This window comes from Notamacropus eugenii, chromosome 3, assembly GCF_028372415.1.
Source record: "Notamacropus eugenii isolate mMacEug1 chromosome 3, mMacEug1.pri_v2, whole genome shotgun sequence".
NCBI lineage: Eukaryota > Metazoa > Chordata > Mammalia > Diprotodontia > Macropodidae > Notamacropus > Notamacropus eugenii.
In genome coordinates, this window is record NC_092874.1 from 188,895,456 (window position 1) to 188,920,887 (window position 25,432).

At 35.1% G+C, this 25,432-nt stretch overlaps 1 pseudogene; it reads right to left on the reverse strand.

Annotated features, from left to right (window-relative positions):
- Positions 1-13,877: 13,877 nt before the first annotated feature.
- Positions 13,878-14,409, reverse strand: LOC140531327 (density-regulated protein pseudogene; annotated as a pseudogene).
- Between the last annotated feature and the right edge of the window lie 11,023 nt (positions 14,410-25,432).

The window sequence follows — 25,432 nt, forward strand, 5'->3', positions numbered from 1 at the left end:
ATGACATCATTGAGATAACATCAAAATTTGTGGGATGTAGCCAAAGCGATACTCAGGGAAAAATTTATATCTCTAAATGCTTTCATCAATAAAAGAGAAAAGAGAACAGATCAATGAATTGGTCATGCAACTAAAAAAATTAGAAAAAGAACAAATTAAAAATCCTCAATTAAATACCAAACTGAAATTCAGATAATCACAGGAGAGAGTAATTAAATTGAAAAACAAACCAGTGAACTAATAAATAAAACCAGAGTTGGTTTTATAGGGGAAAACACAATAAAATGGATAAATCATTGGTTGATTTGATTTTTTTAAAAAAAGAAGAAAATTAAGATACCAGTTTCAAAACATAAAAAATGTGAATATGTCACTAATGAACAGGTCATTAAAGTAATGGTAAAAGCTATTTTGCCCAATTTTGACAAAATACAGCACCCATTCCTATTAAAAACTCTAGAAAGCACAGGAATAAATGGGACTTTCCTCAAGAGAGACACATGTGAGTGTGTGTCAAAATCAGATTCTGTGTTCTAGAATTTGTTCAGAGCCATTTTTTACAGGTATTTGGAGAGGTTTGGGGAGAGCTCAAGCAAGTCCCCACTTTTATTCTGCCATTATTGGCTCTGCCTCAGTTCTCTTGATTTTTAAATCAAACTGCTTACCATTTTAAGGAAAGCTCCATTTATTCCCGTTCTCAGGACAGCAAACAAACCCCCGCCCTTAATGGAAACAGACACGTACATTGACAAAGAGCTCAAAAGTCAAATAATTAGATGGGAAAAAGAGCAATCTTAAATTGGTGAAAAGGAAGATCAAAGCATACAACCAGAAGTAGACAACATAGTAAAGCTTCTACATCTAAAGTCTCCAAGAAAAATATGAATTGGTCACAGGTCATGGAAGAACTCAAAAAGGATTCTGAAAATCAAGTAAGAAAAGTAGAGGAAAAATTGTGTAGAGAAATAAGAGTGATGCAAGAAAATCACAAAAAACAAGTTAACAGCTTGCTAAAGGAGATCACAAAAATACTGAAGAAAATAACACCTTAAAAACAGACTAACCCAAATGACAAAAGAGGTCCAAAATGCCTTTGAGGGGAAGAATGCCTTAAAAAGCAGAATTGGCCAAATGGAAAAGGAGGCCCAAAAGCTCACTGAGGAAAATAATTCCTTCAAAATTAAAATGGAGTAAATGAAAGTTAATGACTTTATGTTAAAACAAGAAATTATAAAACAGAACCAAAAGAATGAAAAAAATAGAAGACAATGTGAAATATCTCATTGGAAAAACCACTGACCTGGAAAGTAGATCCAATAGAGATAATTTAAAAATTATTGGACTCCCTGAAAGCCATGATCAAAAAAAAAAAGCTTAGATATCATCTTTCAAGAAATTATTGAGGAAAACTACACTGCTACTCTTGAACCAGAGAGGGGAAACAATATACCAAGGGAAAGAATATACCAATCACCTCTTAAAAGAGATACCAAAAAGAAAATTCCCTGGAATATTGTAGCCAAATTCCAGAATTCTCAGGTCAAGAAGAAAATATTGAAAACAGCCAGAAAGAAACAATTCTAGTATTGTGAAAACAATCAGGATAATACAAGATCTAGCAACTTTTACATTAAGATATCAGAGGAGTAATTGAAATATGATATTCTGGAGGTCAAAGGAGCTAAGATTAAAACCAAGGATCTCCTACCCAGAAAAACTGTGTATAATACTTCAGGGAAAAAATGGACATTCAGTGAAATAGAGGACTTTCAAGCATTCTTGATGAAAAAACCAGAGTTGAATAGGAAATTTGATTTTCAAACACAAGAATCAAGAGATGCATGAAAAGTTAAACAGAAAAGGGAAATTATAAGGGGCTGATTAAAGTTGTACTGTTTACATTCATTTCTACATGGAAAGATTTTTGTAACTCATGAGGCCTTTCTCAGTATTATATATACATACATACATATATATGTATACCCACATATGTATATACATATATACACATATACAGAGAGAGAGAGTGAGATAAACAAGCATGTTACAGGGTGAGTGGAATATGAAAGGATGATATCTAAAAACTAAAATTTAAGAATGACAGAAGAATATATTGGGAGAAGGAGAAAGGGAGAGATAGAATGGGGCAAATTATGTTGAATAAAAGAGGTACAATGGAGCAGAAGAGGAGGGAAGTGAAAGGGAATGAGTGAACCTTACTCTCATTAGATTTGGTTTAAGAAGGGAATAACATATACATTCAACTGGGTATCTTACCCTACAGGAAAGTAGAGTGAAGTGGATAAGGGAGGGGGGATGATAGAATGTAGGGCAGATTGAGGAAAGGGAGTAGTCAGAAGCAAACTTTTTTGAAAAGTGACAGAGTCAAAGGAAAGAATATAATAAATGAGGGATGATATAGGATGGAGGGAAATATAGTTAGTCTTTTACAATGTGACTATCATGGAAGTGTTTTGCATAACTACCCATGTATAAAGTACATTGAATTGCTTGCCTTCTTAATGAAAGTGGGTGGGGAGGGAAGAAGAGAGAAAATTTGGAACTCAAAGTTCTAAAAACAAATGTTAAAAATTGTTTTTATATACAACTAAGAAATAATATGTGCAAGTAATTGGGTATAAAAATTTATCTTGCCCTACAAGAAAATGAGGGGGAGGGGGATAGAAGGGGCATCAAAAAGGGGAGAGCAGAGTGGAGGAATGGGTAATCAGAATGTATGCCATCTTGGAGTGGGGGATGGGAGAGATGGAGAGAAAATTTGGAGCTCAAAATATTATGGAAATAAATATTAAAGATTAAAATAAATTAATTTTTAAAATTAAAAAAATAAAATCAACAGAATCTTTATCTTTTCTAGGGATAGGCTAGAAGTCTTCCCAATAAGATCAGCAATGAAGCAAGGATGTCCATTATCAATATTCAATATTGCTTATTCAATATTGTACTGCAAATATTAGCTATAGTAATAAGAGAAGGAAAAAATTGAAGGACTTAGAATAGGCAATGAGAAAAAGAAAGCTTTTCAGATGATATGATGGTATGCTTACAGAATCCTAGAGAACCTACTAAAATACTACTTAAGATGATTAAAAGCTTTAGCAAACTTGGAGGATGTAAAATAAACCCACATAAATCAACTGCATTTCTATATATTACCATCAAAGTCCAGCAGCAAAAGAGAAAAAATGATTTAAAATGATGAGAGACAATATAAAATGCTTACCTGCCAAAACAAACCAAGAAAATATATGAACACAATCACAAAACATATTTCAAACAAGTAAAATCAGATTTTAACAATTTGGAAAATATTAATTGCTCATTGGTAGGTTAAACCAATATAATAAAAATGATGATTCTACCTAAATTAATTTATTTGTTAAGTGCCATACCAATAAACTAAAAAAAAAAATGAGTATATAGAATGGGAAAAAATAATAACAATATTCATCTGGAAGAAGAAAAGGTGAAGAATATCAAATATAGTATTGTGTTTGTCCTTCTTTTTCGAAAAGGACCATGACATCAGAGAAATGATGATTTGCATTTGACTTTGTTTTGAGTGAGGGAGGACTATGCAAGGTCGCCAGCCTCACTTTCTCCTCCTGAGCCATCTGCATCCAGTGATCAGATATTCATCAGGATGACTGGAGATGGCCCAGGATATAATGGGAGACCTTGGCCTTTTAGGCTAAGGCCTTTTCAGGTACTCATTTAAAGTAAGTTAATGTCTATTCAGTAAATAGACTTCTTTAAAGGGTAGCCAGGGGGGATGGTCCCTTTAAGAGAAAAGATAAAATAGATAAATAAATAACACTGGGAGGATCCAGAGTCTCAGTGTTGTTGTTTTGAAGAGAAACTGTTACTCTTGACACTCAATCTAAGTCAGGAGGGTCCAAAACCAGCCACTGAGTGGAGGCTGGGTAGATGGTTCAGGAGTAGAAAGTGATGCTGGTGACTTTGCACAGCCCTCCCTCGCTCAGAACAAAGTCAAGTGCAAGTCATGTCATCATTTCTCTGATATCATGGTCCTCTTCCAAAATGAAGGATGAACATAACCTGTGAGTAGTCTGAGCTGTCTAATGAGTACCCAGCTAGCTGGGTAACCTCTTTCCTTCGTTTCCCTTCCCTTCCCTTCCCTTCCCTTCCCTATCCTTCTCTTCTTTCTCTCTTTCTTGCCTCCCCTAAAACCTTAGATCTTGTGCACTCTGAAGCCCATGGATTGAACAAGGAAAATATTGAAAAACTGTGAAGGAAGGGGACCTACTCATACCGGATCTCAAACTGTATTATAAAGTAGTAGTTATCAAAATAATTTGATACTAACAAGAAATAAAGTGGTGGATTATTGGAATGGATTCAGCGCACAATACACAGTAGTAAATGACCATAGTAATCTAGAATTGTTAAAACCAAAGATCTAAGCTTTGGGGACAAGAACTCACTATTTGACAAAATCTGCTGGGAAAACTGGAAAGCAAATCAGCACAAACTAGGTATAGATCAACATTTTATATTGTATGTCAAGATAAGGTCAAAATGATTACATGATTTAGACATAAAAGATGATGTGAATTAGAAGAGCATGGAATAGTTTGTTAGATCTATGGAGAACGGAAGAATGTATGACTGCAGAAGAGATAGCATTACAAAATGTAACATGGATAGTTTTGATTATATTAAATTAAAAAGTTTTTCCACAAATAAAAGTAACTTTTCCAAGATTAAAATGAATGCAGATAGTTGGGAAAATTTTTACAGAATTTCTCTGATAAAGGTCTTATTTCTCAAATACGTAGTTGATTGAGTTAAATATGTAAGAATACAAGTCATTCCCCCATTTATAAATGGTAAAAGGATATGAATAAGTAGTTTTCAGAGAAAGAAATTTATCTTTAGTTATATATAAAATGTTCTAAATCACTATTGATTAGAGAAATGTGAATTAAAAGACTATCACTTCACATATATTAGATTGACCAATAAGACAGAAAAAAAAGGTTAAATCTTGGAAGGGAATTTGAAACTGAAACACTAATAGACTATTGATATAGTTGTGAACTGATCCAACCATCCTAGAGAGTAATTTGGAACTATGCCCAAAGGGCTATAAATCTGAATATATCCTTTGATTCAGCAATAACATCACTATTTCTATATCTCAAAAATATTTTTTTTAAAAGTGGGGAAAGGACATATTTGCTGTTTCTGTTCAGTCATGTCCAGCTCTCCATGACTCCATTTGGGATTTTCTTGGCAAAGATACTGAAGTGGTTTACCATTTTATTCTCCAGCTCATATTACAGATGAGGACTTGAGGCAAAGAGGATTAAATTACTTGCCCAGTGTCACACAGGTAGTAAGTATTTGAGGCTGGATTTGAACTCATGAAGAGAAATCTTCCTGTCTCCAAGTCTAGGATTCTATCCACTGTACCATCTAGTAGTTCTTTCTGTGGTGGTAAAGAATTAGAAATTGAGGAGGATGTCCATCAATCTTGGAATGGCTGAAAAGTTGTAGTATACGATTGTTATGGAATACTAATGTACTGTAAGAAACAATGAGCAGAATGGTTTCAGAAAAACATTGGAAGACTTACCAGAGCTGATGCAAAGTGAAATGAGCAGGACCAAAAGGACACTGTAAATGGTGACAGCAATACTTTATTACAATCAACAATGAATGAATTAGTTTCTCAGCAGAACAATGATCCAAGACAATTCCAAAGGACTGGATGATAAAAATTACTATCCATCTCCAGAGATTGAACTGATGGATTCTGAATGTAGATTGAAGCATATTATTTTTCACTGTATTTGTGTTTTTGTGGGATTTTTTGTTCCGTGTTTTCTTTTATAATGTGACCAGTATGTAAACATGTTTTACATGATTAGACATGTATAACCCATATCAATTGCTTACCATCTCAGGGAGAGAAGAGGTGAGGGAACGAAGGAGAGAATTTGGGACTCAAATCTTTTCAAAAAGAATATTAAAAATTATTTTACATGTAATTGGTAAAAAGTAAAATATTAATTATATCCACAAAAATTACCTGTTCACAATGCCAAAAAAAATTTACCATGCTCTTACTACATGAGCAGCCCATTTCCTTATGCATTTTGTAGCTGATATTTTTATACTGCTTATTACATACACATTATGATCATTAATATGATTTTTTTATACCTCCTATAGTTTTCTACATTACCCTTTGACTTTCTACAATTTAGATTTTTGGTATGATGGCATTCTCTAATCTAGAAACTAAGTTTTAATGTAGTGTATTAAATTATTTTGATGTCATGTCATATTTTTTTACTTATACTGAGCTTGTAATCCATTGAATATCATTTTTCAAAGATTAATCAGGATGACACAAGGTCCTGGAGGATGACAACTAGCACTGAAATCAGAAATGTGGGCCTACAAGTGAAAAAAATGTGTAAAACAACTAACAGTCAAATAAAATAGCATACAAAATTTCTTCAAGGCAGCAAAGGGGGATGTGTACACATGCACACACACACTCACACACACACACACACACACACACACACACATCCATCAAGGAAACCCAACGTTTGAATGGCTCCATTGTGCAAAGGGTTCCCCTCTCCTCCTCTTTCTTTATTTTTGTGCAAGCAACAATACATAGGCTAACCTAAAAGTATTTGATGCTCTCTGTTTTTACTTATTTTCTATAAAGAAGGTAGTCCAAGTCTACTGCCTGTAGTTGAAACTTCAGAACACCATGGCCTAGCTACCCTGGTCATTAATATGTTAATGAATGAAGGCATCTTAGAATCATTTGCACAGCATTGCTAAAAGGTAAGCTTCCTTTAGATCCTCTGCGACCCATGTTAGAGACCAGTAAGCCTCAAAATAGAAGTCGTAGTTTATTCTTTACTCTCTTTTGAATACCACAAGGTCATCAAGCTATATACTTTAGCCAGTACACTTAAAATACCATGGATAAACACAGTGGCCACTTATGGTGACACATCTTCAGCTCATAAGATTTGGGAGGCTGAAGCTGGGAAATGTTTTCAGCTCACTAATTCTGGGTTATAATAGGACTAAAACTGGTTGGGCATCCACACTAAGTTCAGTATCAATTTGTGAATCCACAGGTGTATGGGAGAGGTGGGAAGCAAGCTGCCCAAGGATGCATGAACTGTTGGTGCAGTTTGAAAATGGAGCTGGCCAGTGCCTCTGAGTAGATCAGCAGTGAAATTAACCTTTTAGGAGGTGCTGCATTTCCAGCCTGGGAGAGATAAAAAGAACCAATCTTAATTTTTTTTTAAAGTTACTATATATTTAAAAACAATATTAAACATTGCACTACTCATATTAAATAGATAACTTTTTTAACCTTCCTTTTCCTAATTAGACGTCACCTGCAGTAATAGAAGTTGAGATCAAAACTTCTCATTTTTTCTCCCTAATAATGCTTAAAAAGATGCTATATGGACAAAAAGATATAAGCCTATTTTATACATTTTTTCCTTTTGATGTAGCGAATTTCCTTTCTTTGTTATTTGCTATTGTTAAACTATTATTTTTTATTGCTAGGATGGTTTCTAATGTTTCATTTCTACTTTTCTCAAGAATAACAAACGTGACTGTTAAACTTCTAATGTTCTCATTCGGTAAATGGAAAGAATACCAAATCACTCCCAAACACATTCATCTTTTCAGATAATGTCTAAATGGACTATGAGCAATGTAAGATTTTTCCATATGAGTGAGATACTTTAAATGTATCCTACTTCTTTCATGAAACCACCTGGCATTTTTGCTTTATTACTGCCAAAAGGTTTAAAGGCATGCTTTTAAATATCTTGAAAGTTTTCCATTGATAAGAGAAGGTGATTTAAGCACTTTTAAGTAAACAGTAACACATAACAAATAGAGCATATTGATACAATCTAAGCTAGCACCATGAGGCATAAGAAACTTCAATGATTGCTTCCTAGCAGGGACTATAAATGGGAAGAAGGAAAAGAAAGAAAATAGAAGAGTTATTTTGGGGACTGTGATGGAATCGGAAATATATATTGTGGATTTTGTCCTCCTGATTTTTAGTTTGTTTGTTTTAACACAGGAAAGCCAAACAAGGATTAGTTACACTTTTAAAATTTAAATCTTCTTTAAATTTCCATTGACAAGTATATTGACAAATATTCAAGGAAACAAAAGCACAAGAAATAAAAATAATAAAAAACAAGCATGCAGCTGACATAAACAAATACAGAAAAAGTGGCTAGGTACATATACATTGGTAAACTACTTTTTACTGATCGTTAATTCCATCCCTGATTTATATTGACTTCAACATCTGATATCTATATTATGTTCCTTTTGTGGTCTTTTTTGACCTTTTGATGAAACATTTAATTTGATTGAGGTTATTTTAGTGTTTTAGTTATCTATAATGTATTGGATAGAAAGCTATCTTTAGACATATACTCTTAGATAAAATCTGCCTCTGAACCTACTATGTGATCGTAGACAAATTATTTAACATCCTGGGGCCCCAACCAATTCTCAAAAACAATAATTTAGTCTACTACTGATCATTGAAATTTCAGCTCCAAAACAAAAAAAAAGTGTCTTTTTTATTACAGTTTTTTTTTCAATTACTTTCTTCCACACTTTCTTCTTGATTTTGGACCAGTGTCTAAACAGTTTTGGAAAAAATTTAGGGGCCTTATTTGTTCCTTATCCCTACAATCTGGAGTCCTGTTTCTGAATTCTCTCAGTATTAAAGGTTATGTTCTTTAAAGACAGTGGCATCTAAGGCCAGGAATCTGCCACCTTTCAGTATGCCCTAAGCAGTAGAGCCTGCTTTGAACTTTGTTAAGCATCCGACCTCTTTTGAGATTGGTCAACATAATTACAGGTTTGCCCTTGTTGATGTTCTAATAAGCATTTCCCAACCATCTAGCTAGAAAGATCTGCAGGGCCAGAGAAACTAACATATAGACTCACTGCTGGAAAACTCTCTTCACTTGTAAACAGATATAGGTTCCACCCTCAGTAATTCTTTGACCCTGCTCTGGGCTCAGAGCAATACATCAATTGACTTCTCTCTGTTCTTTTGCATTTCCTGGAACATAACTGCAGTCCCTTGCCTTTCTCAAAATGCTGTACATCATGAAGGTCCATCATGGTCCTTCCTAGTTGTACTCTCTTTCCCAACCTAGCTAGGCTGGAAAAATTATCCTCTGTGTTTCTTCTCTGACTTCCTTATCATGACTTGGTTTAGAGCTCTTCCCTGATCTTTCTAATAATAGTTGTAGAAGAAAGATGAGTTATACTGCTTCCTCTTACTCCATCCTCTTTTGTGGTGCTGCGTAATCTCATACTAATTATTATCTTGGCCTCAAATCTCTTGTTTTCTCAAATCCATACTGACCCATCTAGCAAAGGAATTCTCCTAAAGCACAATTTTGCCCTCATCATTTCCCTCCTCATGAAACTTCAAAGTGGTTTCTTATTACAGGTGACATCAAATAGAAATTCTTTCACCTAGTATTTCACACCCTTCACTATTTTGGTCTTACATTTCCAGACCCTGTACACTCTCCTCATCCACTCAGTGATCTAGTCAAACTGGTCTATTTGCTTTTCATGCAGTGTAACATTTCATTTCCTACCTCTGTATTTTTGTACATGCTGACTTCCATGCATGGAATACAGTTTCTCCATGCATCCACACCTTGGAATTTCTACAATATTTTAAAACTCAGCTCAATGACCATCTCCTACAAGAGATCTTTCTTGATGCTACCATGCCTCCACCAGCTGCTAAACTGATCTCTGGCCCAAAGTTAACTTGAACTTATTTTGTACATATTTTGTACGTGTATACACACATACACATATACACATACAAATATAAATATACACCTTTATCTACATATGTCTATGTGCATATGTATGTGTGTACATATATATATATATATATATATATATATATATATATATATATATATATATATATATTCCAATGATAGAATTTAACTCCTTGAGTTCAGGAGTTGCTTCATTTTTATCTTTATCCCATCCTCTAACACTATTCCTGGAACATAATAGACACTTAACAAATGTTTGTTGATTGATTGATTTCAGAGAAAATCTTAAAATTTATTTTTAAAGGAAAAATTTAATAAACATACATAAAAGGGAGCAATTATCAAAAATATCATCCCTGGTATGACCCATAACAGATCATGCTATATGAATGTAACAGAATATTATTATGTCAAAAGAAATGATGAAAGGGATACTTGCCATGAAACCTAGAAATTCTTTATGAATTGAAGAAAAATGATGAAAGCAGAACTATCAAACCATATACAATAACAATAATATTCTAAAAACCAACCACTTTGAAAGACTTAGAACTCTAATCAACAGTGACTAATCATGACTATATCTATACCCAGATCTAGATAGATCCATTTCTATTTCTATTTTTAGACATAGAAAGTTAGAGAAAGAGAAAGATGAAGATAGTGATATTATACTCTCAATTTGTTTGGGCATATCCAATCATTCCAAGATAGAAATACCCTGAGTGGCCTTTTTAGAATGTTCAGATTCCCTAACAAAGAGCCCTCTGACCCCACTACCACATGAATGAGAATAGGTACCCTCCTTTGGTTGGCTGCCTTCATCTTTAAAACTGGGAGATTGAGCTTGTTACTTTCTTTTTCTGTGGTGCTCCTTACAGCTGAATCCACATTTTACCATGGCACAGATGCTATGAGCTGAACTGGTGAAATGAAAACAACTGCTTTCCTCTCCTTTCCCTATCTTTTACCCTGGCCCTGAGAAATGGGCCTGAGGTCTCTGATCTGTGTAGTTTTTCTTTCTTAGTTTCTAGGTGCTGGCAGTGACTTCCACCAAACCAGGAGTCTGAGCCATGACACCAACCTTGGAGCCAGGATTTCATATGGGATGATATAGCCAGTGAGCTTCACATGGAAACATTGAGAAGTCAGGGTACCTGGGACCCAAGTCCAAGGTGGTTTTGGACTTACACCTGGGACTATGATCTCTAGGAACTGAATTGAGCTATAAACTCTTTCCCTCCCCAGAAACTGAAGTGGTAAAAAAGGTAAGGGGGGAGGAATTATTCCCCTGGTGCTTTAAGGGAATGTTTGTAAACTTTGATATTTTTTGAAGTAAGTATTCCTTTGTATAAGCTCTTGTGTTACTATAATATAATATAATGTAAATCTATTATATAGACATAGGGGATAGTACTTCAAAACTTCATCTACTTTTGAAGTCAATATATATGAATATATTAAATGTCATTTTATTAACACATTATACATGTATAGGTAGATATAGACATATTATATAAGAATATTTACTTCAAAATTTTGTCAAAAATAAACATTTCCCTTAATACCTCTGATATCACTTAAGTCTCTAGAAGGCATATCATTTGTTCTAAAAAGTCCTTGTTCAGATTTAAAATGACTGTCAGATCAATCCTTCTGTTGGTAGGTGTATGGAAGATGATCACTCCTTGCACACTGGTGTATCTATTCTGGACTAGCAACCCTAAGCTTAAATTCTGACTCCCATATTTCTGTACATCACTCTCCCAACCAAGTCTAAGACTCCCCTCCCCAGATCTAGAATTGAAACAAACAAAAAGGCCAAAGTCTAAATCCTGTTTTGTAGGAGGAAGGGAAAAGAGACAGGGCCCTAGAAGGGAGAGTTGCTCCTAAAGTTTTCTCTTTACCGAAGGTCTCTCACTGCATTCTATGAAGAAATAACAGAGTTCCCCCAGACTTGAATGGAATAAAAATGTGGCATAATCTGACTCAGGTCTTTTTGAAGACCACTGAGCTGATGGGGATGGAGGGGGCTAGGAGGAAGCCTTCTCCTAACTAGGTGGTTAGCCAACCAGAGTCAGTTACAAAATGTCCATATATTCTCCACCATCTCTACAAGATTCTTCCCTCAAAGGATAGCAAGATTCTCCTGAAATCAGCTCCCCAGTGTCCTCTTGTTCAGTCATATCCAGTTCTTTGTGACTCCATTTGAAGTTTTCTTGGCAAAGATACTGAAGTGGTTTGTCATTCTCCAATTCATTTTACACATGAAAAAACTGAGGTAGACAGGATCAAGCAAATGTCAGAGGCCAGATCTGAAACTCAGGAAAATGAATATTCCAGACCCTAGCTCCAACAATCTATCACAATCTATCTGCCGTGCCACCAATTTGCCCTCTATATGGAGGTTATATCAGCCAAGCTGGTATACCCCCATTACATTCTCTCCTCTCTGAAGAATTTATTGTCTTCAGCAGAGAAGGAAGCGTGCTTTTTCAAAAAAAAATTGTCAATAGACCCAATCCATATCATACCCCTGGGATCTCCAGAGAAGCATATTGTTCTTTCACTTGATTCCCATTGCCATATGAGAATCTCAAGACATTCAATGTGTCTAAATCTGTTACAGAAGGACTTTCAAGTTCAACAAAAATGGGCTCAATAAATCATTTTTAATATTCCTACATGGTATATACTGACTTAGAAAACTACATATTAACATTATTTGTGTTCTATTGTATTTTATTTATTTTATGTAATATTTCTCAATTTCATTTTAATCCTGTAATTTAGGAAACACTTAGAAGTGTTGAGGCTTGAGTGTTTAACAACTCTATTCTACAGTACCACATGTGTAGATAAAAATCAGTTATCTCTCAATACAGAGTTTTTTGGGTTAACAAAGATCATTTCAAAAAGCTTACTACACATTACTCCTTGCTTTTAATTCTCAAAAAGTGTCTCACAGTGTTAAAGTGGCTTTCCTCAAATCGTGAGTTAAAAGAAAAAGCAAAGGCAAAGAGAAGCAGTTTCCTGTCCCAAAAGGAAACCTGCCCAAGATGAAGCTTTCCAGTACACATGGGGCCTTCTCTACAGAGATTTAGGACATTGGGTCAATTGGGACTTAGCCTTTCATTCTCTGGTTAAAGACTAAACTGACATGGCTTAGTGAGAACAAATTGCTCTGTGTCTGGAGGTATTGATGAGTGTATTTCACCCTTTCCTTGTTTGAATAGGCTCTCTCCACTGCTCTTCATGCACATTCACAGTGGATGGGTTCAATCCATTAGATATCTCCCAAACAAAAATAAAATGATGTTTTTTACTCTTAGAAAAGTTGAATCTTTATCTCAGTCCCAGAGTATATGGGACTGTCCATGCGGGTTATGGCTGCTACTCCTTCATCCTATCGTGACAAATCAATTGACATAGATGGAAGGTCTTGCCTGATTTCTTCAGCACATAAGAATATCCAACTGGAGACTGGACAAAAAATGTGACATGTCTCTTTTCGTGTAAGACACCGAGATTTCTGTTGTAATGATGGTGGTTGTCACTGTTTGTTGTGGGAGTTGTTGTAGTACTGGTTGCAGGTTGTTATCGGTATTGTCATCTCCTTCAGTCTTGTCTGACTCTTCATGACTCTATGAACTGTAGCAGGCCAATGTTTGTCCATGGGACATTTTTTAAAGACAAATTTTTTATTTAACTAAATCTGTATTTCATGCATAAGCATGATGGATTTCCCCAGTTTATTGGACTTTGGCAATTTAAAAAACAAAACAAAAGAAAAAAAACCACAAGCAGCTTTGTACAGAACAGTGAAATGCCAAGGATAAGGGTCTTCTACAGTTTTACTGTAGGATACACACACACACACACACACACACACACACACACACACAAACACATTTAGAGGCTTCCTTCCCTTTCCCTTTCCCTTTCCTTTCCATCAACTATAACTGTGGGTTATTAAATACAAACAAATTTTTAAAATCATTTTTTTACTTCTCTGAGATCCTCAATGCTGTCATCGTCCACCTCTGGCCACTTCTCCTGAATTACATCAATAATGTCATCTGAAAAGTTTCCCTAAATGATGATTTCATCCTCCCTCATAACTGAGGCACCACAGGAGACTTTCTGAGCAAAAAACCTTTGTGCATCTTTAAGGTCAGCCTCAGAAGTTCCAAGGCCACACATTCTTGTCAAGTATTTCTTCTTTACTGTAGAAATTTTAGCTATCGTAGCTTTTGCGGAACTATCTTCTTTTTTGTTTTTATCTGACCCCTTCCACCTCTTCTTTTGCTTTTTCTTTTCTTCCTCTTCCTCTGCTATTCCTGGGCCTTCTCTAATTCCACGTTCTTGTTTAGGTGAATTTTCTGCAGTGAGCTTTGCAAACTCATTTGAAAAATTCTTTTCTAACCACTGTCTACATTTAGCAACATCAGGCATATATTCACAGTACTCTCTTGGTAATGAACAGACTCCACAGTAAAGGACCTGAAGTGAGAAAACTGTGTCTAGCTTGGTGTTTCTCTTCAGGTCTCCTTTGCAGTCAGGAAAATTTATAACCATCTCACAAACCAGAGATTGTAGGAGCTGAGAGGGGAAGGGTGCAGGAAAACTGGGTCCATGGGGTATTCTTTGCAAAGATACTGGAATGGTATGCCATTTCCTTCTTCGGTGGATTAAGGCAAACAGAGTAGTTTGCCTCTTCCTTCTCCAGCTCATTTTACAGAGGAGGAAACCGAGGCAAACAGGGTGAAGTGACTTGCCCAGGGTCACACAGCTAGTAAGTTGTAGAGGCTAGTTTTGAATTCAGGTCTTCGTGACTTCAGTCCCAGCACTTCATCCACTGTGCCACCTAGCTGCCTCAAAATTTCTTTCGAATTCCCTGTAACATAACCAGTTCTCTCAGATACAGGCAAATTTCTTCTCAGTTCTTATTCCAAAAGGCACCTAGGAGTTTACCCCCAATGGATCCTTGCCACTGAAAGGGAAATAAAAATGGAACTATAAACTCATCCAACAGGACAAACAAGTTTAGTCAGAGGTGGAGAAAAAGCAAAACAAGGTCAGAGAAGAGTTCCAGATTTCTTACTTAGGATTTCCAGACACTTAAACAAATTTTGCTGTAGTAACTTACAAGGTATAAGGATCTCACAATAAGGCAATCAGAATGTTCTATTTAAATGCAAAAATAAAATATAAATATTTCTCAAACACCAACATTTAATGATATAATTGTATTAGGCCCACCATTTCTCAATACTTAATCTGAATTGTTATAAAGTAAGTTTTTAAACACTCAGTGGATAAACAAATCTAATAGTCTATAAGATAAAGTGGAACTGACATGTGAGGAAACACATATAGAAAACCATACGACAAAAATTAAAACCTAAGAAAAACATATTTTGCTAATTTCTCTAGTATCAGATATTCAAAAGTATCCAAAAGTTGAAAGTGTCAGGGGGAGAATTTTTCCAGGTATCACTGAAATGTGAAGGGCATGATTTTATCCCTGATGAATCCTTGAATAAAAAATAATGCTCTTGCCTCCGTTTCTAAGCATGAGGAAGATTTCACTTCCCTTAAGGGATCTAGGTATACTGAGAGATTGAGGTGCTTCTCTTTTCCTATAGTATCAGCTCAAACCCCAACTGGGTATATTCCCTCATTGTTAGGGGCCAGTGACTAGTATCCCAGATTCAAGTACGGTCTAACCATCAACTGGCTTGTATAATGGGATAAGTATTTCATATTATAGAAAGAACAACAAATAAACTTTTCCTCTAATATCACTAGGGCACACTCTCCCCTCTACAGTCTCAGTCTCTGAGGAAGTGGGCTAAAATTTAGCTCAGCTCTTACAAAGCATTAGTCTCACCAATTCAATGTCCAAGGTGGCACAACTTTCAGATGAATCATTCTACTTGACTGGGGTACTCCTTGTTTCTTGATGCACGTACTGGCAGCGATACCTATCCCTAATTTTGACCCCTAGGTTATTGTGTCTCACTTCCCTGACCAAATCTGAGACCACTCCTCAATCTAAAAAGTAAATGAACAAATAAAAAGGTCAATGATCTAAGCTTCATTTACCAGAGGGGCCCACGACCTCAAAGACAAAAGATTCCCCTTACTTCATGGTCTCTCACCGGACACTAGGAGAAAAAGATTCACAGAACTCCCTCAGACATGAATGGAGCAAAGAGTTGTAGATAAAATTTACCTAGAAACAATTGAAACATTTGACAAAGTCTTTTGTTATTGCTGGGGAAAAGGTGAAGAGCTAGATCAGGGTTTGAAAACAATAGCCAGTGGCCAAATCTGTCCTGCTGCCTGTTTTAATTGTTTTTGTTTGTTTAGTTTTTATGACTTGAGTTAAAAATCAGTTTTTACATTTTTGAATGTAATAAGATCATTTTAAAATGTTGAAAAAAATCCTTAGCTTCTGGGCTATAATGAAAATGAAAAAAGTGGAAGGCTAGATTTGGCTCTAGAAATATAATTTGCTGTGCCCTGGCCTAAATGGTACTAAAACTTGGTACATTTAGAAAGGATTGAAGGACTTGATACAAAGAATAATTATTGATGGTTTGATCATTTTATGTTAATGACGTGGATAAAAGTAGAGATAATTTAGTTACTTGTCTGCCACAGGATATAAAGGTGTGAGGAACAAGTAACACTGGGTGACAGACACAAAGTCAGGGAAAAGATCCTGACAGTTCAGAACACTGGGTCAGATCTAATAAGGTATTTATTAGTGATAAATACAGGTTCTTGCACTTGATTTCAAAAAGTCCAAGGTACAAAAGAAACAAATAGAAGTTCGTCTGAAAGACTTTAGTAGACAGGAGGTATCAGCAAAGTAAAAGCTCAATATTTTAATATAGTGTAAAATGGCGTCCCAAACTGAGAAATATGATAAATTTAGTTGAATGGAGAGGTACAGTGTCTAACACTACAATCCCCCTACCATGGTCAGGCCACATCTGCTGTATGATGTTTATTCCTTAGTACTTATATGTGGCTGAGTTCAAACTTAGGCTCTGACACTTACAAATTGTATGACCCTGACCAAGTTGTTTAACCTCCACTGGTCTCAATTTTCTTATCTGTACATTGAGGATGATAATACTACCTGCCTCTCAGGGTTATGAGAATATTTGTAAAGGACCTTGAAAATCTTAGAGTTCTATGCAAATGTTAGTTATTAATATCCCACATATTAATAATAGTAATTAGAAGTAGTTATTTGGCTAGTAGGCAGAATTAGAAGCATTTGGGTGAAACTTGAATAAAGAAAAAATCTATATTTTGTATATAAGAAAAGAACCCCCCCAACCAAACAAAATAAAAAACTTCCTCATAAAGAGAACTTATATGAGAGAGGATAGATTGCCTTGGAAGACAGAGGATTTGCCCACAGTGAAGGAAAACCAAAGGCTGGAAGACCACATGTTGTGAATATTGCAGCAGGTATATATTTTAGGTATGGGTTGAACAAGACAGCCTTTAATCCCTTCCAACTTGAAAAGTCTGTGATTCTGTAAATTGAAAAATAAGACTAGACAAGCTATTGGTAGAGTTTTAAAATGGAAGCATATCAAGTCGCTATCCCTTAGCATCCCTTGACTGATGAAATAGTTTTCAGAAATAAATATGGACCCATTGTTCTTTATAAGAATGCTTTTTGTATCATTATTCTCTTCATAATGTCTACACAATCTTGTGATTTAGATGATGTTATATAAAATGATGTTGGGGAGAAGATTATACAGGAAATAATGTAATTTTTGTCAGTGAAAATGAGAGTGAAATAAAACACATTGTATGGTTACTTTATACTTCTGTATTATCTAAGGGAAAAATAATAAAATGGGCAGTCATACTGTATATACTAATATAGAAAGATTGAGACACATTTAATTTAAGCAGAAGGGACATTTATCTTTATCTAAAAAATGTTGTTGGCAAGATTATATTTTTCTCTACGATGTTTAGCACAAAAGAGGAAAAGTCTCAACTATCCAACACATTCTTTAGATGCAGCCATAGGCCAGCTCTGAAAATGAACAACTCCAATGTGAAAACACTTCCAAAGTTCTAAATGAGTTATCCCTGCGGTAATAAAGAGGGGGCATTTTACAGTGTGACAATATGTAAGACAGCATTGTCAGCTGTAGTTTATTTAAAGTATGAGGCCTGTAACAGGAAAATAATGACTTTAATAAAATTTACTATTGACTTTCTAGGCTAAAATCTTTCTGTCATCAGGAATGCAGGAAAAAACAACCTGTCTGAAAACCCTTCACTTAAATACATTCCTTTAATATTTCAAAGCGACTTGACTTTTTATAATGTAGATGCTACTTCAAAACATACTGTCATAAGATGGAAATTAGTATTTTAATAGAAAAGTGGAATTGCTTACATAAGGGAAACATTGGTAATGACCTATGACACTGTCTACTAAGAGCAACATTGAGGAAGCTGGAAAAGCAGTTAGTCCAATTCCTTGAAAAGCTATATAGAGCTATATCACAAATGAATGATATATAAATTACTGAATGTCCTTGTCTAGACATTATCTTTTAATCATTCAGGGTAGTTTCCCTGTGAGAAATCCAAAGAGCTTACTTGATATACCCGGAAATCTATAGCATGTTAACGAAGTTAGGGTCATTTCTGAGAACTTGGGAAAGCAGAAAAACATACGTCGTATTTTTACTCTCCAGGCAATTTGATTAAAGGCATCGTAGATTGCTCATAGTGAGTAGGAGAGGTCATGCCCCATTATATGAAAAGCTGGAGAAATTCATTCCTTTAATGTTTTACATAGTTAAAATAAATTGTGGTAAAAAGTTTCCCAACTGTGGGTGACAGCTCAATTTAGAGGTGAAACCTTTTAATAAAACCTCATGAAATGAATACTTTGGTTTATGCGCTCTGTTTGTGTTTCCCACTGGAGTGCTTAGCATTATGAAGCAGGAGTTATTGGCTTTACTGCTTCAGAATAATATCATGAAAGGAGGGACCAAAGCTTTGTATCAGAAAATATCTGAAGTGAGTAGAAATGCTGATGGGGGAATCTTAATTTAGAACTCCAAAGCTTTATTCTTTGCTTTTAAAAGGCTATTATAAAGTATGTTAATGTAAATTACAGAATATTATTTTAACAAAGAAAAAAACATCCACAGGGGTTTTTGTACAATAGCTTATTTCCTAGGGAATTATGAACCTTAGGAGCATATTTTCCCCCAGTTCTAATAAAATATCATTTGAATTTTAAACTGGAGCATTTTTTAAATATTATGTGGGGTTTTTTTTAAAATAATGTTGGAAGTAAGGGAAAACAATAACAGGTAAAGAAGCTATAGAACTCATTTATATAAATGTCCTGATATGTTCTGGTATCAACATTGTATTATGGAAATGAAATTCTATTCCAATTATAGTTTGCAATATCAGGAATTATTCTAAGGAATTTGATACCATGCTAGAACCTAAATGCTTAATATGTTAGTAAATGCAGATAGTACCAATTCTTGGGGGATAGCTTAATTTTTACCCCAATCTGGCACTCTACCTAATTTTAGGGAAAAGAATAATTGCCAATTAACTCATAAACCACCATAGCTGGCAAGTATTCTTAAATATTGAACTCACTGAAAACTAAGACATTTGTAACATGGCATATTAACTTATGAAATTAACGTGAATCCTTATCCAAAGATGATATGTAGATGTTAGACCCCAGATTTATTGAGAAAAATCCAGTTACCTTACAACATGTATCTATTGATTATGACAGGTGAGCTACTCTGTCTGGAGACATGTTACTTCTATTCTCTTATTGTATAATAAAACATTCCAAATGTATTATGTGGGAATAAGCACTTATAGTTTCTCTTTTTTCTGTGACTGTAGTTTTTAATTGCTTGGGAATACTTCTGATAATCAGCATAACAAAAGGGAAAAACAATTGATTCCTCAGTTGCAGTGGGAAATTGTCAGGTCAACTAATTCTCAACTACGTCATCAGAATGTGAGTGGGCAATGACTTTTTTTAAATAAATTGGAATGACATGACTACTTAAGAACCATTTTTGAGGGGAATGAGTAAACTATGTTGGTTTTTTAGAGCTTCATAATTTAATTTTTGAAGTACAGAAATTAATTACAAATTTTTGGCAGGAGGTGCAAAGGGCTTCATTACCTTATTTGAGAGGTTTTTGGCTGCAGGATTTCCACACAGTCATCCATTGCCATAATGCTGTGTCAACCCTTTTATGATGCAGGTTCATTTTTAGAATGGATTATATAACTGGTCAGGAAATCCCATGATAAGGTCAGTTATGGAAGTGAGTTACCTAGATGCCTACTAGAGAAACCTTCAACATAAGACAACATACTAGGTATATATATATATATATATATATATATATTTGACATTAGAAAAGATTATTTAAACTCATATGGTACTGATTCTATCTGAGAGAGGAGTTTTTCCAGAAAACCCCAAAATATCTGTAAATGGAAGCTTAAATCTTCGAGTTGAGAGCTTCACATAAGACTGGTCTTGCTTGAATTTATGTTATGGTTAAACTGGGTCACAGTTAAGAAATATGTATTTGGTGACTTTGATCTTCAGTTTTCAACATAATGGCTTGGGAAAATATATATACTGTTTGTTTTTCATAGACATTATTCATGATATTAAGTCAACAGTCAATAAACATTCTTTAAGCATCTATAATATGCCAGATACTATGCTAAGGCTACAAATAAGATAAGAAAAGATAGTCCTTGCCCTTAAAGAGTTTATGACATAATGGGGGATGAAAAAGGAATCAGAAAAAGTAGAAAGGGTGCCAGAGGGTCTTCAAGGCAAGGAACACATATTTTTTTACAATCTAAACTAAACAGAACAGCTGATGGTAAATGAAGAAAACTATAAAAGTTCTACATCTCTATAAAGGGAGGCTTTGGGAGGTATTCATTGCTCTGTCCTCCAACCCTCCAATCAGAGCAAAGAAGATGCTGGGGTACTGAGTATCAAAGCTGAGTTAATCTCCACAATGACATTGCAGGAGAGTTTTTTCTAGGAGAACCATGATCATGGAGAAGTAAGGAGGCAAAGCAGTGGATAGTAAATGAGATTAGCTGGAAAGAAATGGAAAAATGAAGTTAGCTGTTTTAGAGTACTCTTTCTATCCTGGTTTGCAGGTTGGATCTGAAAATTATCTATGTAGACAAATAATTAATTTGATATGATTGGCCTTTGTTCAACTGAAATTGTTCTCTGTTGTCCAAACTATGACACACAGTTGAATAAATAACACATAGAACTCGTCCATTATTTGTCCATATGTATCTTTGACAGGTACAGATGACAATGAAATGGGTCTATAATTGAAGAGGAGGCTAGATTGCCTCTGAGAAATTGTACAGTGCTTTTAATGACACCAAGTTTCTTTCTGAAACAAGCATCCATGTTTAAAAAATCAATGTTCTTCTGACAATGTTGTTTGGGTGTGTCAAGGAATAGCAATCTTTGAAGAATTAAATTTCAAGTAAACTAAGGGGAAATGGAAAGGTACATAGTGGGTAAAAATGGTAGCCAGTCAACCATTGTGAAGGAGAAGTAAGGAAAATAATATGAGAGATGTCAATGGAAAAGGAGGTGAGTGAGAACAAAGCATAACCAATAGTCACCCTACCCAATCCACTGCTATCCATAAAATATCAAGAGGTCCAAATTGCAGCATCTTATGTATCTCTAGCATGTTATAGGCATCCTCTATGAAGGATTTATGGAAAAACAGCAAGAGTTACACAAAGTGAGATGACATAGATGGACTCTGACCTTAATTGCTGGAAGGTTTACCAATTTTGGTGATATTATAGATTCATCTTTGTTTTAAAAAAATACTGTTCTTAGAAATCTCATTCCCAGACTGTAGGATTTAAATATGAAGCTTCAATTCACAAACTAGTAATTACAGTGAAAGTTGCATAGTGGTGCAGTAGGAAGACACATGTATTTGAAAGCCAAAGCACTAGCATTAAATTCCAACTCTTCTACTTACTACCTAGGCAAAGTGTTTTGACTTTCTGGACATACTAACTCATCCATAAAATTGCACTATTGGGCTACCTATTTTATTCTTTCATATCCCATGACCTGATGATCCAATGAGTAAGAATTTGGGAAAAGATAGCATGAAATAACAATTTCAGTGAAATAACAATGAATGTAATTCTGTATGGTCTGAGTTCAAATCTCAGCTCAGACATCCACAAGATGTGATGATAGACACTTAACCTCTTTGAAATTCATAATGCTCATCTATAAAATAGGTATAATAATACTTTGATAACCTACCTCACAAGGTTGTTAGGAAGAAAGTACTTTGCAAACCATGCACAATGAAATATTATTATTCTCTGTTGATAATAATGCTGCTACTAAACATGCTATTTACACAATAGCTACTTCAGCAAATGCCTTTTGAGTAAGTATAATCAGCAGTTATTTTAAAGATGCTCTGCATTATTCTGCATGGAAAATGTTAGGGTTGTATTTTGGGGAGTGAGAAATAATAATAATTAAGGCTCTCCATTAAACTGTCAGTTAATGAGCAAGCCATGATCACTGCACAGGAGCAGTTCAAATCCTTTACCTAACCAGTCTTTGCATCTTTCTGTCACTTCCCCACGTGCATAAGGAAATATGTACCTAACTCTTCCTTTGAAAATATGTATATGCACATTGTGTGAATGCATATGTAGAGAGGAATAATCACAATAAAAGAGCTGATTAAAGTCAGATACCAGAGACACAAGACATGCAAATTAACTATCTTTTTCTTTTACGAATTTTAAAAATATGACAGAAAAAATATTTTAAAATTGAAATGCAGTGAATTTTGGAGTTGGGAAGTAAACAGATATTCATCTATTTCAAGTATGTTTCATCTCTTAGTAGTCACAGGAATCTAGAACTCAAATATCTCTTTAAAATGTAAATATTTCAATGATGTTAATTGAGGAGGTCCAAAAGTTTGTCCTTGCCTTGACACCCAGGCACATGATAAAAATCCCCATTTCTTAGGTGAACAGAAAAGGTATTTTCAGTTCTTACTTGTTACCTCGGAATCATTTGACCATTTTGGCAGTATATCATCCTGAATCAAGTATATGAAAAAAAAGTTTTGTAGGGAAAAAAAAATAAACCTGTACTGAAATGTCAGTTTCAAGGAGTGTTAAAAGGAAACCTAATCAACTTTCAACACATTGAACACAACCTTGGCATTAGACATCATAGATTTACTTCTTACTTTCCAACTTCTGAGGCTTATTATTAAATGCTTTCACAGCAATGAGATCATAAAAACATTAGACTGCTTGCTTACAGGTATATCCGACTTAGTGAACTTAAAGGGACACAACCAAGGCTGGTAAAGCTGAAATTAGACCTTTGGGCTTTATTCTGACTCTTGGGCATGCACAGTGTGCTATCTGATTCACTTTACCGGCCTGCTTTGTTCTCTTGAGCCAGCAGGAGGGATTGACACTTAAGAGAATTTTTCTCTTTCAACCTGTGTGCTGGCTCCTTCGAGCTAAGCTGGGCAAGCAAAGCTTGTCAGAATGATACGGCCCTGGGTTTGTTGTTCATGGGTCGCCCAGTTTAGAAACTAGGATTTTAGCCATGTTGCTCTTGATATATGTATTTTTTTCTTTTCAGCATTGGGAGATTATTTTAGCTTCGTGCTTATTGTTTTTTTTTTATTCATGCACAAACACACACGTATTTTCACAGGAAGTTTAAATGAATCATAGTTCACAAAATGATTCACAAGTCATATAAAGAATGTGAAATATAGTATTTTAAATAAATTCTTCCCTAGGCAATACTAGTATTTATAACTGAAAAGGACCCAGGATAGAAATAAAAGGAAAAGAAGCTCAAGAAAAGCCATAAACTTTGTTAGTTAAATTAAAATATCACAGGATTGATTTAGTTTCAAGTTAGATATTTAGATAGCTACATTATACACATATTCAGAGTTAAAACAGGGGTTAGCTATCTTTTAAAGACAAAGATACTTTTGGTAATAAGACTGGAAGATAAATTTTTAAAAAGCAACATCATCTTTATACATTTTTAGAAATTATTGTCAAATAAATTTTTCCAGCAATTTTATCTGTAATGGCTTATGAATTTTAATGTATAATTTATTCATTTATTACAATATAATTTTTAAAAGTAAAAACAGTGTAAATATTTTCTCTGGAAGTTTGCTATTGAAATGCATTAATGTAGGTTAGAAACAGAAAAGATTATCCTGGAAGGCTCCTATGGCCTTTTCTTTTGAGGTATTAGTATAGAGCGGTGGGGGGGAACCTGTGGCCTCCAGGTCACATGTGAACCTCTAGATCCTCAAGTGCAGCCCTTTGAATGAATACAAACTTCCATGAAGGGCCACACTTAAGGTGTGGCCTAGGAGGTCTCAGGTTCCCCACCCCCGGATAGTTTAATGTAATATTATAAAAAGAGCTGGAATTAAAAACAGGAGACTGGAACCCAGATTATATGCCACCTGTGTCCTTGTGCAAATTAGTTAATATCTCTGAATTTCATTTTTTATTTTTTGTAAAATGAGTACCTAGACTAGAAGATCTTTAAAAATCGCTTCTATTTCCATATCCTATGATCCCTAAAAATAGATGGTCAGATTAATCAGGCAGTCAATAAGCATTTGCTTGGCACCTTTTATGTTCCAGGCACTGTACTAAGTTTTGGGAAGAAGGCAAAAAAATAAAAAAAAAGATAAATCCTTGCCTTGAGCTCATCATTTAGTGGGGGAGACAAAGTGCAAACAATTATACGTACAAACAAACTGTATACAGGACAAAAAATTCAACAGATGCAGGTACTTGCTTTAAGTAGGATCAAGAAAGATGAGATTTTAGGTGGGACTTGAAGGAAGGCAAGAAAACTAGGAAGTAGAGGTGAGAAACAGCATTCATGGCACAGTGGACAGCTAGAGAAAATGCCTGGAGCCCAGAAACAGAGTGCCTTGGTCAAGGAACAGACAGAAGGACAGTAACACTGCATCAAAGAATGTATGGGAAGGGTGTTAAGAGTGGAGGGCGTCAATTTATGAGCGTTTTGATAGCCAAACAGAAGATTTTGTATTTGATCCTGGGAGTCACTGGATATTATAGAGTGTGGAAGGGTAAGAGTGGGCACAGAGGGTCTGAAGGGGTGAGAGAGGATGATGTAGTAAGACCTATGCTGTAAGAAAATTATTTTAGCTTTTGATTGGAAAATAGACTGGAGGTGGAAGAGACTTGTGGCCAATAGCAACCAGCAGGGCACTGCAATAATTTAAGGGTGAGGTGATGAGGGCCTGCACCAGGTGGTACCAGTTTTAGAGGAGAGGAGATGTATTAGATTTGCTAATGAATTGCTTTGTAGCCAGGGAAAGCCTTCCACTGAGAAGTCTTAGGCATGAAACAAGAAAGATGGG